The 17,072-nt window shown below is 40.5% G+C and overlaps 1 protein-coding gene across 1 annotated transcript in view; it reads right to left on the reverse strand.

Moving 5' to 3' along the window:
- C3H2orf88 (chromosome 3 C2orf88 homolog) overlaps positions 1-17,072 on the reverse strand; it is a 157,097-nt gene that overhangs the window by 50,045 nt on the left and 89,980 nt on the right. The window lies entirely within an intron of this gene.

Genomic DNA, 17,072 nt, shown 5'->3' on the forward strand with positions numbered 1-17,072 from the left:
AATGACAGCCAAGATATTTTAAGAATTTTAAGATTTTCCTTTTTGTTACTGTTTATTATAAATTTGAGGCTCAAATTTTTATAGGCTCATCCATTTTCTTCACTAAATTGACATTATTAAGACAAAGCAACGCTGGGTGGCCTAACCCATTGATAATGTGGATGACACATAATGCCAATTTTAAAAAGTCTGATGCTATTAATAGGCTCAGTAACACAAAGAATGAAAGATAAAAGTGCAATTGAGCCTTTTCTGAATGGAACGCTTCATGTTACCTCTGCGAATCCTTTATTGGATACACTGCACAGAAGTTCTCCTCAAAGCAGCCGTGCTCCAGGCTCCCATCTACACCAAAACACTGCTACATTCCTGGCCTGCAGACCTACAATCCAGGAGCCATAGTTGCTTCCTCCTCTACATATTCTCCAACATCCAACTATCAAATTTGCTTCTTATTCATTCATTTGCTGGTTCTTCTACTAAACCATCCTGCCTACTAATGTTTTCCTATATGGATTTATTTTATTTTCCAGCTCCCCAAAAATCACTATTTCTCATAGTGAAAGCTAAAATTTTTAGTATGGAATTAAGAGGAGCGATCTTAATTCCTGAACTGCCTAAGAAGTCTTCTGGCTCTAGTCACCTTTCCCTTCCTCAAATGGTTCCACACAATGGATTCCCAAATATCTATTTATTCCTGTCTCCAAGTCTGTTTCAGCTTGAATGCCCTACTATCATTTCTAATCACTTCCAAATTTAGCTATCACATAAAACTGTTAATTCCCACTTCCTCCATGGACACATCCCCAATTCTGCATATCCATTTTAATAACAGAATGCCCTTGCTCATGTCTTTTAAGTCAATCAGTTGGCATCTCCACATGTTCTAAAAGGCAACTCAATCAAGAATCTTAAATCATGGGGCCAGCACAGTGGCTCACTTGGTTAATCCTCCGCCTGCGGTGCTGGCATCCCATATGGGTTCCAGTTCTAGTCCCGGCTGCTCCACTTCCAGTCCAGCTCTCTGCTATGGCCTGGGAAAGCAGCAGAAGATGGCCCAAGTATTTGAGCCCCTATGCCTGCACGGGAGACCTGGAAGAAGCTCCTGGCTCCTGGCTTCGGATCAGTGCAGTTCTGGCTGTTGTGGCCATTTGGGGAGTGAACCAGAGGATGGAAGACCTTTCTCTCTGTCTCTCCCTCTCACTGTCTATAACTCTACCTCTCCAACAAAAAAATAGTCTTAAAAAAAAAAAAGAATCTTAAATCATAAGAGTTGGTACTGGCTTGGTGCTTCTTCTGTCCCAAGCACTAATGTAAATATATGTTAAACTTAATTATCACACCAATTTCATGAAGTACATACAATTACAACCCTTATTTCTCAAATGAGGAAACTTGGGCACCAGGAGGCTATACATAGTCTGCTGAGGGTCATGCCCTAAGAGGCAGAGTTTGCATTCACACCCAGACACACTGGTTCTAGAATAATCCATATTCTAAACCAATAGTCCTTATTATGGGTCCTTCCAGTTTGAAAATTCTTACATGTTATCTAGGCCAACCTCAGCACTTGACTGAAGATAAATCAAGGAGAGGGGAGACTCAGTGACCTGCACTACAATTAAATAAAGCATTGCTTCTCAAAATTTAATGTACACATAAATCACCTAGGGATCTTTTAAAATGTGGATTCTAACTCAGTAGGTATTAGATGAAGGCTGAGGTCATACATTTATTTTTCTTACATTTAAAAATAATTATTTATTTAACATCAGAGTTAGAGAGAGAGAGAGAGAGATACAGAGAAAAAGAGAGATTTTCCACCTGCTGGTTCATTTCTCAGATGGCTGCAATGACCAGCAGTGGGCCAGACCAAAGCCAGGAGCCGGGAGCCAGGAGCTTCATCTGGGTCTACCACAAGAGTGGCAGCGGCCCAAGCTCTTGGACCATCCTCTGCTGATTTTCCCAGGCCATTAGTAGGGAGCTGGATCAGAAGTAGAGCAGCCAGCACATGAATTGGCACCCATTTGGGATGCCAGCAGTGGCTTAACCTGCTGTGCCACAACACTGGCCCCGTTTTTCTTCCATTTCTAACAAGCTCCCGCATGATACTGATTTGTACTGGTTCATGCACTGCATCTTGAATAGCTAGAGCAAAAGGAAACTGAGGCTGGAACTCACTTCTGACTTCCTGCCTCTGGTGCCTCAGGATAGCAGCTAGGAGGGACAGAGTGTGACCAAGAGAAGTTCCCTGGGGAAACAAACCTGCCTTGTTTCCGATCACCCTAAATGTGTCCCTATTGAGGCACACAAAGATTTTCAATCAGCTCCTAGGAATTCAAATAGTAAACATAAGAAACTTGTTTAAAATGTTTTTCATGATCAAGGAAGTGACAAATGAATGGCAAATAAATAAGCTGTTTTCTATGTAGATCCTGTTAACATTTCAAATCCTGAATGTTGCTGAAATTGAAAACTCTCCTGGAGCTTTGAAGGATGTTAAAGATATCTTCGGAGTATATCTTAAATAAATACACTGAAATAAGAAAAACAGTTCTGCACACTATACTCGCCGTTGTTCACAATCACAGAGAACTGGGAGCAGCTTCAATATTTAATGACATAAAATAGTTCATATAGAAACAGTCAAATGTGCCCTTGGCTAATTGGAAGATTAAGAAAATAGATCGTATTCATTTTAACCAGAGGAGGAATTAAAACATAAAGTACATTTAGATGCAACTTCCTGAAGAGACTTAATTAAGCACGGGTGAGCTGAAAATAGAAATAAACTTGTTTTTAAATCCATCCTACTTTAATCATTTAATACTTAATCACTATCAATTTAAGGATTTTCTAAAAATGTAAGTTAAAGGTTTTATCACTGAGTTCCTTGTAAATAATTATAAAATGTAAAATTCAATGGTTATAATAACTTCATATTATGTAAATTTTTATGTAACTAAAAGGTACTCATGTTCTGAATACATTTTATGAGCATTTAATAAAATACCCATGATAATAATAAACCAACTAGCTCTATATTAACCCTTTCCTAATTTGTACAGTTTATTTTTATTTCTTATTTTTTAAAATTTTATTTATTTATTTGAGAGGTAGAGTCACAGACAGTAAGAGAGATGGAGAGAAAGGTCTTCCTTCCATTGGTTCACTCCCCAAATGGCCGCAAAGGCTAGAGCTGCGCTGATCCGAAGCTAGGAGCCAGGTGCTTCTTCCAGGTCTCCCACATAGGTGCAGGGGCCCAAGGACTTGGGCCATCTTCTACTGCTTTCTCAGGCCACAGCAGAGAGCTGGATTGGAAGAGGGGCAGCCAGGACTAGAACCGGCACCCATATGGGACGCCAGCGCCATAGGTGGAGGATCAACCTACTGCCACAGCGCCGGCCTCTGTATTGTTTATTTTCAAGCTGTATCCCATAAAGCATCATTTAATAAAATTTGGCCTGCCTGGTCCTAGGAGTTAAAGCAGTTTTTTACAGATAGCATCTTTGATTGTAGTAACTTTATGGTTTTCAAAGAACAAGATCTAAAATACACTGTTGGGGGGCACTCTTTTCCTATTTACAATGTCATTTAGTCAGTTGTCAGCTAACAGATTTCAGTTTTTATACACTCACTATTCATTCCTCATGCTACTTTTTAAAAATTGTTCAATAAATATCATCTATATTTACTGAGTCCAACATGATGTTTCGCAACATGTATATACTGCGGAATGGCTAAATCATGCTCATTTACATGTGCATTGCCCACATATTTGTGATGAGAATGCCTAAAATTTATTCTCTTAGTGATTTGTATCCTCTTAGTGATTTGGTATATTAGCTGTTAACAATTACATAATTTATAATAATAATGTAAATAATTATATATCAACAATTATATTATGCAATTATCTGTAGTCACTATGATATGCAGTTAATCTCCTGAACATTGTCTCCCTAATTGAAATTTTGCATTCTCTGACAAACATTTCCCAAATCCTCATTCCACTCCTCTAACCACAACCCCTGGCAGCCACGATTCTACTTTCTGTTTCTTTGGGTTTGACTCTGACAGATTCCACAAATGGGGGAGATCGTGTGGTATTTGCCTTTCTGTGCTTGGCTAATTTTACTTAACATGATGTTCTCAAAACCCACCCATTTGTTTGCAAATAGAAAGATTTCCTTCTTTAATTTATTTATTCATTAAGGTTTATTTGATTTCTTTGAAAGGAGTTACAGAGCGAGAGCGCGCGCTTCCACCTGCTGGCTCACTCCTCGCATGCCGTAATGGCTGGGGCTGGGCCAAGCTGAAGCCAGGAGCACCTCGTCTGCTGCTTTCCCAGGAGCATTAGCAGGGAGCTGGACTGAGAGTGGAACAGCTGGGACTCAAATCAGTGCCCAGCCAGCACTGCAGGTGGCAGCTTAATCTGTTATGCCACAAGCTGGCCCCAATTTCCTTCTTTTTAAAGGCTGAATAGTATTCTATTCTATTATAAACCTAGTTTTCTTTATCCATTTATGTATTGATGGGCATTCTGAAGAGTGATGCAAAGAACATAGAACTGCAAAGATGTCCTTCAAAATACTTCACTTCCTTTGGATGTATACCCAGCAGCAGAACTGCTCTATCATACTGTAATTCTAGTTTCAACAATTTTAGGACCCTCAATGTTGTTTTCCATCATGGCTGTGCTAATTTACATCCCACCACCGGTACACAAGGATCACCTTTTCTTGTCTTTTTTTTAACTTTTATTTAATGAATATAAATTTCCAAAGTACAGAATATTGATTACAATGGCTTCCCCCCATAACGTCCCTCCAACCCGCAACCCTCCCCTTATCCACTCCCTCTCCCCTTCCATTCACATCAACATTCATTTTCAATTCTCTTTATATACAGAAGATCAGTTTAGCATACATTAAGTAAAGATTTCAACAGTTTGCTCACACACAGAAACATAAAGTGAAAAATACTGTTTGAGTACTAGTTATAGCATTAGATCTCAATGTACAGCACACTAAGGACAAAGATCCTACATGAGGAGTAAGTGCACAGTGACTCCTGTTGTTGACTTAACAAATTGACACTCTTGTATATGGCATCAGTAATCACCCTAGGCTCTTGTCATGAGTTGCCAAGGCTATGGAAGCCCCCTGAGTTCACTGACTCTGATCATTTTTAGACAAGGCCATGGTCAAAGTGGAAGTTCTCTCCTCCCTTCAGAGAAAGGTACGTCCTTCTTTGATGACCCATTCTATCCACTGGGATCTCACTCATGGACATCTTTCATTTAGGTTTTTTTTTCCCCCAGAGTGTCTTGGCTTTCCATGCCTGAAATACTCTCATGGGTGTTGCTCCCCCTCTTCGTGGAGGAACGACACAGGACCCTGCGCTGTTCTTTTGTCTGCTCGGCCCTCCCCGGGTTTGCTGCTGGTTCTTCCTGGGTTGGCTACCGACCCTTCCACCTCCATGGAAGGGCGGTTTCCCCTGCCACTTTCCCCACTTCCGCGGGGGAGCGGCACACCGCCAGCCGGCTCTCTCGGGGGCTGCTCAGGTGTTCCTCAGGTGTTCCTGGTGCATGTTGTCTCTCTCCTCCTTTATAGTCCTCTTCCACCAATCCCAACTCTGCTACCCACACGCCGAGTACGCTGCTCTCCTCCAATCAGGAGCAGGATCAGCTCCTGCAGGTCATCACTCAAGTTGGCGAGAGGCAGCTGCGTAGAAGTTGTTACCCCTTCTCAGCGCCATATTGTGGGAGAGCAGATGCATAGAATAAGTCTTAATTCCAGTAACAGTCTAGTCCGAGTTGCTCCCCACAATGGGCATTTCAGCTGGATCCGCATGCCTTAAGGGCTGATTATGAGGCCAGAGTGCTATTAGGACATTTGCCATTCTATGGGTCTGCTGTGTATCTCACTTCCCATGTTGGATCATTCTCTCCATTTTTGATTCTATCAGCTAGTATTTGAAGACACTATTCTTGTTTATGTGATCCCTTTGGTTCTTAGTCCTATCATTACGATCAATTGTGAACAGAAATTGATCACTGGGACTAGTGAGATGGCATTGGTACATGCCACCTCGATGGGATTGAATTCGAATCCCCTGGTATGTTTCTAACTCTACTGTTTGAGGTAAGTCAGCTTGAGCATGTCTGGAATTGCACATCTCTTCCCTCTCTTATTCCCACTCTTATATTTAACAGCGATCACTTTTCAGTTAAGTTTCAGCACTTAAGAAGAATTGTGTATTGATTACAGTATTCAACCAAAAGTATTAAGTAGAACAAACAAACAAAAATACTAAGAGGGATAACATATTAAGCTGCTCATCAACAGTCAGGGTGAGGGCTGATCAAGTCACCATTTATCATAGTGTTCATTTCACTTTAACAGGTTTCCTTTTTGGTGCTCAGTTAGTTGTCACCTATCAAGGAGAACAAGTGGTATTTGTCCCTTTGGGATTGGCTTATTTCACTCAACATGATGTTTTCCAAATTCCTAACAGGGATCACTTTTCAGTTAAAATTTAAACACCTAAGAATAATTGTGTGTTAATTACAGAGTTCAACCAATGGTACTAGAACAAAAAAAATACTAAAATGGATAAAGTATTACATTGTACATCAACTGTCAGGACAAGAGCTGATCAAGTCACTGTTTCTCATAGTGTCCATTTCACTTCAACAAGTTTCCCCTTTGGTGCTCAGTTAGTTGTCGCCAATCAGGGAGAACATATGATATTTGTCCCTTTGGGACTGGCTTAATTCACTCAGCATGATGTTTTCCAAATTCCTCCATTTTGTTGCAAATGACTGGGTTTCGTTGTTTTTGACTGCTGTATAGTATTCTATAGAGTACATGTCCCATAATTTCTTTATCCAGTCTACTGTTGATGGGCACTTGGGTTGATTCCAGGTCTTAGCTATTATGAATTGAGCTGCAATAAACATTAAGGTGCAGACTGCTTTTTTGTTTGCCAATTTCATTTCCTTTGGGTAAATTCCAAGGAGTGGGATGGCTGGGTTGAATGGTAGGGTTATATTCAGGTTTCTGAGGAATCTCCAGACTGACTTCCAGAGTGGCTTAACCAGTTTGCATTCCCACCAACAGTAGGTTAGTGTTCCTTTTTCCCCACATCCTCTCCAGCATCTATTGTTGGTAGATTTCTGAATGTGAGCCATTCTAACTGGTGTGAGGTGGAACCTCATTGTGGTTTTGATTTGCATTTCCTTGATTGCTAGTGATCTTGAACATTTTTTCATGTGTCTGTTGGCCATTTGGATTTCCTCTTTTGAAAAATGTCTATTGAGGTCCTTGGCCCATCTCTTAAGTGGGTTGTTTGTTTTGATCTTGTGGAGTTTCTTGATCTCTTTGTAGATTCTGGTTATCAACCCTTTATCAGTTGCATAGTTCGCAAATATATTTTCCCATTCTGTCGGTTGTCTCTTCACTTTCCTGACTATTTCTTTTGCAGTACAGAAACTTCTCAATTTGATGTAATCCCAAATGTTAATTTTGGCTTTGACTGCCTGTGCTTCTGGGGTGTTTTCCAAGAAGTCATTGCCGATACCTATATCTTTCAGGGTTTTTCCAATGCTCTCTAATAATTTGATGGTGTCAGGTCGTAGATTTAGGTCTTTAATCCACGTTGAGTGGATTTTTGTGTAAGGTGTAAGGTAGGGGTCTTGCTTCATGCTTCTGCACGTGGTAATCCAGTTTTCCCAGCACCATTTATTGAATAGACTGTCCTTACTCCAGGGATTGGTTTTGGACCCTTGATCAAATATGAGTTGGCTGTAGATGTTTGGATTGATTTCTGGTGTTTCAATTCTGTTCCATTGGTCTATCCATCTGTTTCTGTACCAGTACCATGCTGTTTTGATTACAACTGCCCTGTAGTATGTCCTGAAATCTGGTATTGTGATGCCTCCAGCTTCGTTTTTGTTGTACAAGATTGCTTTAGCTATTCGAGGTCTCCTGTGTCTCCATATAAATTTCAGCATCATTTTTTCCAGATCTGAGAAGAAGGTCTTCGGTATCTTGATTGGTATTGCATTGAATGTATAAATTGCTTTTGGGAGAATGGACATTTTGATGATATTGATTCTTCCAATCCATGAGCATGGAAGATTTTTCCATTTCTTGGTATCCTCTTCTATTTCTTTCTTTAAGGTTTTGTAATTTTCATCGTAGAGATCTTTAACGTCCTTGGTGAAGTTTATTCCAAAGTATTTGATTGTTTTTGTAGCTATTGTGAATGGGATTGATCTTAGAAGTTCTTCCTCAGCCATGGCATTGTCTGTGTATACAAAGGCTGTTGATTTTTGTGCATTGATTTTATACTCTGCTACTTTGCCAAACTCTTCTATGAGTTACAATAGTCTCTTAGTAGAGTTCTTTGGGTCCCCTAAATAAAGAATCATATCATCTGCAAAGAGGGATAGTTTGAGTTCTTCCTTCCCAATTTGTATCCCTTAAATTTCTTTTTCTTGCCTAATAGCTCTGGCTAGAACCTCCAGAACTATATTGAATAGCAGTGGTGAGAGTGGGCATCCCTGCCTGGTACCAGATCTCAGTGGAAATGCTTCCAACTTTTCCCCATTCAATAGGATGTTGGCTGTGGGTTTTTCATAGATTGCTTTGATTGTATTGAGGAATGTTCCTTCCAAACCCAGTTTGCTTAGAGTTTTCATCATGAAAGGGTGTTGTATTTTATCAAATGCTTTCTCGGTGTCTATTGAGATAATCATATGGTTTTTCTTCTGCAGTCTGTTAATGTGGTGTATCAGATTGATTTCTTTGCGAATGTTGAACCATCCCTGCATACCAGGGATAAATCCCACTTGATCTGGGTGGATGATCTTTCTGATGTGTTGTTGCATTCTATTGGCGAGAAGTTTATTGAGGATTTTTGCATCTATGTTCATCAGGGATATTGGTCTGTAATTCTCTTTCAATGCCGCATCTCTTTCCGGCTTAGGAATTAAGGTGATGCTGGCTTCATAGAAAGAATTTGGGAGGATTCCCTCTTCTTCGATTGTTCTGAATAGTTTGAGAAGAATTGGAGTTAGTTCTTCTTTAAATGTCTGGTAGAATTCAGCAGTGAATCCATCTGGTCCTGGGCTTTTCTTTGTTGGGAGTACCTTTATTACTGTTTCAATTTCTGTCTCAGTTATGGGTCTGTTTAGGTTTTCGATGTCTTCCTGGTTCAATTTAGGTAGGTTGCATGTGTCCAGGAATCTATCCATTTCTGATAGGTTTCCCTGTTTGCTGGCATACAAGTCCTTGTAGTAATTTCTGATGATTCTTTTTATTTCTGTGGTGTCTGTTGTTACATTTCCTTTTTCATCTCTGATTTTATTGATTTGGGTCTTTTCTCTTCTTTTTTTAGTTAGTTGGGCCAGTGGGGTGTCAATTTTGTTTATTTTTTCAAAAAACCAGCTCCTCACTTGGCTGATTTTTTGTAATTTTTTTTTGGATTCAATCCTGTTGATTTCTTCTCTGATTTTAATTATTTCTCTTCTCCTACTAGATTTGGGCCTGGTTTGCTGCAGTTTTTCTAGATCCTTGAGATGTGTTGAAAGCTCATCTATTTGGTGCCTTTCCAATTTCTTGATGTAGGCACCTATTGATATAAACTTTCCTCTTAACACTGCTTTTGCTGCGTCCCATAAGTTTTGGTATGTTGTGCTGTTATCCTCATTTACTTCCAGAAAATTTTTTATTTCTCTTTTAATTTCTTCTATGACCCATTGTTCATTCAGGAGCATGTTGTTCAATCTCCATTGTGTAGGCTCTAGGGATTCCTGAGTTGCTAATTTCCAACTTCATTCCTTTATGGTCTGAGAAGCTGCATCGTATGATTCTAATTCTTTTGAATTTGCTGAGATTTGCTTTATGGCCTAGTATGTGGTCAATCCTAGAGAAGGTTCCATGTACTGCTGAGAAGAAGGTAAAATCTTTAGCTGTAGGATTGAAAGTTCTGTATATATCTGTTAGATCCATTTGGGCTATAGTGTTGTTTAAATCTACTGTATCCTTGTTGAGCTTCTGTCCTGTTGATCTGTCTATTTCTGAGAGTGGAGTATTGAAGTCCCCCAGTACTATTGTATTGGGGTCTAAGTCTCCCTTTAAGTCCCTTAACAAATCTTTTAGATAAACCGGTGCCCTGTAGTTAGGTGCATATACATTGATAATTTATATCTTCCTGTTGAATTGATCCCTTAATCATTATATAGTGTCCCTCTTTGTCTCTCTCAACAGTTTTTGTGGTAAAGTTTATGTTGTCCGATATTAAGATGGCTACGCCCGCTCTTTTTTCATTTCTGTTGGCATGGTATATCTTTTTCCAGCCTTTCACTTCCAGTCTGTATGGATCTTTGTTGGAAAGATGTGTTTCTTGTAAGCAGCAAATAGATGGGTTTTGTTCCTTAACCCAATCAGCCAATCGGTGTCTTTTAACTGGACAGTTCAGGCCATTAACGTTCAATGTGACTAATGATAAGTGGTAAGTTTGCCCTGCCATTTGCCAAAGATAAGTTCTAATATATGCTTTGAATTCCCTGTGATCTTTTGCTGTGAGGTTTCCTTCGTTTATCTTCTTTCATATTGATGACCGTGTTTCTGTGTTTCTGTGTGTAACACATCTTTAAGCATCTTTTGCAGGGCTGGACGAGTGGCGACAAATTCTTTCAATTTCTGTTTGCTATGAAAAGTCTTTATTTCACCTTCATTCACAAATGATAGCTTTGCAGGATATAATATTCTGGGCTGGCAGTTGTTCTCTCTTAGTACCTGGGCTATATCTTGCCATTCCCTCCTAGCTTATAGGGTTTCTGATGAGAAGTCAGCTGTGAGTCTGATTGGAGATCCTCTGAGAGTAATCTGACGTTTCTCTCTTGCACATTTTAGGATCTTTTCTTTATGTTTCACTGTGGAGAGTTTAATTACAACGTGTCGTGGTGAGGATCTCTTTTGGTCATGTTTATTAGGGGTTCTGTGAGCTTCCTGTACTAGGATTTCTCTGTCCTTCTCCAAACCTGGGAAATTTTCTGCTAATATCTCACTAAAAAGGCCTTCTAATCCTTTCTCCTTCTCCATGCCTTCAGGAACTCCTAGAACCCGAATGCTGGGTTTTTTAATAGTATCCTGCAGATTCCCAACAATATGTTTTAGATTTCTAATTTCCTCTTTTTTTCTTTGGTCTGACTGTATTCTTTCCTGTTCTCTGTCTTCTAAGTCCGATATTCTCTCCTCTGCTTCACCCATTCTGTTCGTAAGGCTCTCTATTGTGTTTTTCATTTGATCTATTGAATTCTTCACTTCATTATGATTTCTCGTCACTATCACAGTTTCCTGTTGTACTAGTTGTTTTGTTTCATTTTGATTCCTTCTTAATATTTCATTTGCATGAGAGAGATTTTCTATCTTGTCCATTAAGGATTTCTGTAGTTCAAGAATTTGTTTTTGAGAACTTCTTAATGTTCTTATCAATTTTTTGAGATCTGCTTCTTGCATTTCTTCTAACTCATCATCTTCATAATCTTGAATTGGGGTGTCTTTTTCGTTTGGGGGCATCATGGTGACTTCCTTGTTTTTATTGCCTCGGTTTTTGCGTTTGTTATTTGGAATATTGGAGATATTTGGTTTCTTCACTGTGGTACTTTTTCTTGTTATACTATGACTCTAGATTAAGTGGACTGTCTGGTTTTGATGGAGCCTTAGAGGCTTGAGATGGATGTGGCCTGAGAGCTCTGTTTGGTGTGCCAAAGGTGACACTCCTAGGTTAGGCGTGGTAGATCTCTCTCTCTCTTTCTTTCTTTTTTTGATTCAAAAGGGAAGTAATTCCACACAGCTGAACGAAGTTGGAGGTAGTTAGCAGGCAAATGATATACCCACAGGAGCCAGAGATCAGAAGCTCTTTCCCAAGGACCACACAGGACATCTGTTCTGCCCTCAGGGTGGGCTCAGATTATCCTTCAGTCTCCCACTGGGTTGCCAAAGTTACGGAATTATAGCTTCTCTGGAGAGTACTCACGTGAATTCCGTGAGTTCTCTCCCCCACTGTCTCTTTTTTCACAGTCTCAGTTCAGTAGCACCACAAATTTACTAGGTCCTAATCTCCTGTTAATTTGCCCCACCCAGAGTCAGGTTTTTCTGCTAGGCTCAGGGCCGGTGCAGACCTGAGGTCGCTCTGCTTATGACATATGTCCAAGATGGCGCCTGCTCTTTGTCTTGCTCGCCCTTGAGAGGTGAGCAGAGAGAGAGAAACCCGTGTCCGTACCAGTCACCTTTTTTTTTTCTCTCTCTCTCTCTTCCAGTTAGCCTGGTGAACTTCCCCCCCTGGGGGTCGTTCCCTCTAGTCTCCTCTCTCCACTTGCCTGCCGGTGTCTCAGGCTATTGAGGTTCAGCTCACCTCGCGTTCCAGCGCTGGTGTGTTGAGTCTGCCGCTGGTGTCCCGAACTGTGGGCTCCCACGCTCTCCACGCAGGTCCACTGTGAATCACGCGTTCTGGAAGAGTTTCTTCTGCTGTTTCCTCCCCTACTCTTCCTTGAATCTGCAGTATCTCCACTTTTATTAAACTGTCTCTCCCTGGACTATCAGTGTGCTCCCTTCCTATTCCGCTATCTTGCCTCCTCCGTCTTTTTCTTTTTTTAAGATTTATTTGTTTATTTGAAAGGCAGAGTGGCAGAGCAAGAGGGAGAGACAGAGACAGAGAGAGACCTTGTATTTGCTAGTTCACTCTCCAAATGACCACAGGAGCCAGAGCTGGGCCAGGCTGAAGCCAGGAGCAGAGAACTCCACCCTGGTCCCCCACATGGGTAGCAGTGGCCATCTTCCACTGTCCTCCCAGGGTTTCTGGCAGGAAGATGGATCAGAAGGGGACTAGAACTGGCAGTGGCTTAACCAGCTGTGTCACAAAATCAGCCTCCTCTTTTATTGCACATGTTATCTCTCATAACTTTTTCAATTTTTATCATTTATATTTGACAGGTAGAACAACAGAGAGAGAGAGAGAGACAGAGACAGAGACAGAGAGACAGAGAGATACTTTATCCATTGGCTCACTCTCCAAATACCTATAAAAGCTGGGGCTGGGTCAGGCAAAAACTGGGACCCCAATCTTCTTGAGCCCTCACTGCTGTCTCTGGCTACACACCAGCAGGAAGTTGGCATCAGGATCAGTCTGGGCACTCTGATATGGGATGTGGGTGTCCAAAGCAGCATCTGAACCACTGCACAAATGCTCCCCCTCAGCTTTTTGCTAATAGCCCTTCTGACAAGTGTGAGGTGACGTCTCCTTGTGGTTTTAGTTTGTATTTCTTGATTATTAGTAATGTCTGGTGTTATTTCATATATCTGTTGGCCATTTATATGTCTTCATTTGAGAAATGTCTATTCAGGTCTTTTGCCCGTTTTAAAATTGGGTCATTTGTTTTCATGCTATTGAGTTGTTGGAGTTCCTTATGTATTTTGAACATTAACTCCGTATCAGCTGAATGGTTTGCAATTATTTTCTTCCAGTCTGAGGTCATTCTTCACTCTGTTGATTGTTTCCTTTGCTATGCAGAAGATTTTCAGTTTGATACTATCCCATTTGTCTATTTTTGCCTGTGCTTTTAGGATCATATTCCAAAAATTTATGGCCCATATTTCAAAACTCATGGAACTTTATGCCTATATTCTTCCAGTAGCTTTACATTTTCAAATCTTATGTCCAAGCCATTAATTCATTTTGAGTTGATTTTTGTATGTGGTGGGACATTTCATTCTCCTGCATGAGACTATCTAGTTTTCCATTTTGTTGAAGAAACTGTTCTTTTCCCATTCTTGGCTTCTTTGTCAATAATCTACCATAAATGCACTTCTGGATTCTCTACTCTGCTCCATTGCCCTGTGTGTTTGCTTCTTATGCTAGTATTACATGGTTTAACTATAGCTTTAAGTGCATTTTGAAATTAGGTAGTGTGATGTCTCCAACTTTGTTGTTTCAGTCAAGACTGCTTTGGTTATTTGGGTCTTCTGTGGTTGCACATGAATTTTAGGATTTTTTCTAAATAAAATTCTGTGAAAAATGTTGGGATTTTGATAAGGATTGCATTGAATCTGTAGACCACTCGGGTAGAATGGACATTTTAACAATATGAATTCCTTCAACTCATGAATGTAGGATACATTTTTTATTTGTATCTTCTTTAATTTCTTTCATTAATGTTTTATAGTTTTCAATGCACAATTTTTTACCTCCTGATTGAATTTATTTTCAGTTTCTTAAATTTAAAAAGATTTATTTATTTATTTGAGAGAGAGCGAGGAATGGAGAGGAGAGATGGAAGGAGACACAGACAGGAAGACAGACAGACAGACAGAAAGCACTCTGATCTACAAGTTCACTCCCCAAACAGCCAAAGTCTAGGGCTGAGCTGGGGATAAAGCCAGGAGCCAGGAACACAATCCTGATCTCATCCCAGCAAGTGGCTGAGATCCAATTACTTGAGCTACAACCAGGCCACCCAGGGTCTGCATCAGCTGGAAGCTGGAATCAGGAGCTAGACCTGGAATTGAACCCAGATCCTCTGATGTGGGACTAGGCTAAATGCCTGATCACCCCCTGACTTTTTTTTTAGTAGCTATTATAAACAATCTTATTTTCTTCATTTCTTTTTTGGTAGTTTGTTATTAGTGTATGAAAACACTACAACTGACTTTTATATGTTGATTTTGTATCCTCCCACTTCACTGAATTTGTTTATTAATCCAAACAGTTTTTGGTAGTCTTCAGGGTTTTCTATACATAAAGCTGCGGTGATATAGGAATAAGCAAAATGTTTTTCTTACTCTCTTCTCTCAACACTTCTGACATCAGATTTGCGGGGTTCTCCTCCCGCATTTCAAACAATTCTCTGGCAGATTCTCTGGTGGATGCCAGCTGGGTGCCCTCAAATTCAATTCAGTTCTGACACTGCTTATGTGGAGATCGACCCTAACCCCACAGATTGAGGGTTCAGTCCCACAACCACCCCTCACTTCATATGCCAATCACAAGCCTCAAGTCGTGGCCTGGGCTTTGTCTAACTGATTACAACAGCCCCCTCCTTGGGTTCCATTCATTTTCTAGATCACAGAACTCAGAGAAATGCTCTGCTTACATTTATAGATTATGAAGAATGTTGCAAGGGATATAGAGGAACAGCCAGACGGAAGAGATGCATAGGGCAGGGTTGGGTGGGAAAGGGTGGGGATCTTCCATGCCTTCTCAAGACATTCCTCCCCCAGGAACTTCCATGTGTTCCGTTCTCTGGAAACTCTCCAAACCCCACAGCTCAGGAATTTGTGTGGAGGCTTCAGTATGAAGGTGTGATTGGTTATTAACTCTCTCCTCTCTGAAGAATGGAAGATGGATCTGAAAGCCAACCTTCTAATCACCAAGAGTTGCCTCATTAAAACAGAAGATGCCCCTAGCACCCAAGAAATCCCAAGGGATATAGGAGCAAAGGCCAAAGATTAGAATGAAAGATTCTCCTAGTATCCCTATGGCTTAGGAAATTACAAGGCTTTTAGGAGCTCTATGAATGATATGGGGAAAGAGACCAATAAGTATATTTTTAAAAATTTCATAGTCTATGCCTTGGTCTTTAGCCATGTATCCCCTATAGCAAAATGATTATCTCAGCATTTACTTTAGTGTAGCACTTATAGGCTAGAGATAGTACCAACACAAATATGTTTAATATCTGGGGACGCTAGTGCTTTTATTTGGAAACAACTAATTTGCCCTATAAAGCCATTAGCTTTTCATATTCTTATACTAATTTCATTATTCTCTTTTCCCTTTGATTTACTTCTGTTTGTATCTTATCATAAATGTATGCAAAATTATTTAGCACAGAAATCAGCTAGATCCAGTTCTGTTGCTCACAAGTCAGTTTTCATTCACCTCATGTTCTGAAGAGTCTTCACCTCAATGTTCCAATGCACTTAATCACTGGGATTCCTGCTATCATTAGTCTTATTTACACGATATAGTGCACCTTAACACCACCAATGTTACACCACATCATATTCAAGTCAGATCATACTAAAGCTTAGTTTCATTACAGAACAAGTAAGAAAGAATTACAGAGTATTTGTTTTGTCTTTCCTGTAGAACACCCTTGTCACCGTACTGGATATTATCAAGGAGAGGTGGCATTACGAATAGCCATGACTCCGTTATTTCTAGGTTCCAAGTTACCTGGGGACAAAGTCAATCACCCTATCTCATTCCACAGCCTTGTACTAAGACTGGTTTCCACTGTGTGTTATCTTACAGCAGGGCTCACCTCACCCCTCTCCTAAAGGTAGAACGTGAATAGTATTTAGAACAGTTCCTATCCCTACTAACAGTACTGCAGGATGCATATTGTTTTGAACTATTCTGGAAATGCAGCAGTCTTAGTACATTAGTTTAAATTGTAACTGCCCCCAGAGACCTTCCCTGAGTGTTGAGGGCTATCAGATTCCCACAGATGTGCCAACTGCACCTCTGGAACTGGGATAGAGGGCTGGCCCGAAGGCCACTTCAGCTTTCATTTATATTAAATTAGTTGAGCAGCCCTGTTGTGTCAGGGTATAGGTTCTTCCCATCACTGGCTTATTGCATTATCCCCTGTTATTTGTTGAGCCTGCCTGGCCCACTTTGATAAAGCCGGATTATCTTTCCAGGCTGACTCCCGTTCTTTGCAATCCCCTCTAAGATGTCAATCCCAGCTAGTCAGTCTCTTCCCCCTGAATGCTGCTTCTGATGAAAAGCGAATTCAGCATGGCCCGGGATACCTAGACCAGCACGTAGCTCTCCTAAGGTCCTTTTTCGGTTTTGTGAGCCAGTGTTCTTTCATCTCCTGTGCACGTTGTTGCCACTGAGTAATAAGTGTTCAACAGCTGTTAGGATACATGCTTTGCTCCCAAAAGTGTTGGGGGCATCACACTAAGTTTGGATGTATTACCTACTAGGTGTAATTTGGTATGCATGAACCCTAAAACCTCTCATAGCCTTCCTAGCTTCAGGGTGGGACCACT

Source organism: Oryctolagus cuniculus, chromosome 3, assembly GCF_964237555.1.
Source record: "Oryctolagus cuniculus chromosome 3, mOryCun1.1, whole genome shotgun sequence".
Lineage (NCBI taxonomy): Eukaryota > Metazoa > Chordata > Mammalia > Lagomorpha > Leporidae > Oryctolagus > Oryctolagus cuniculus.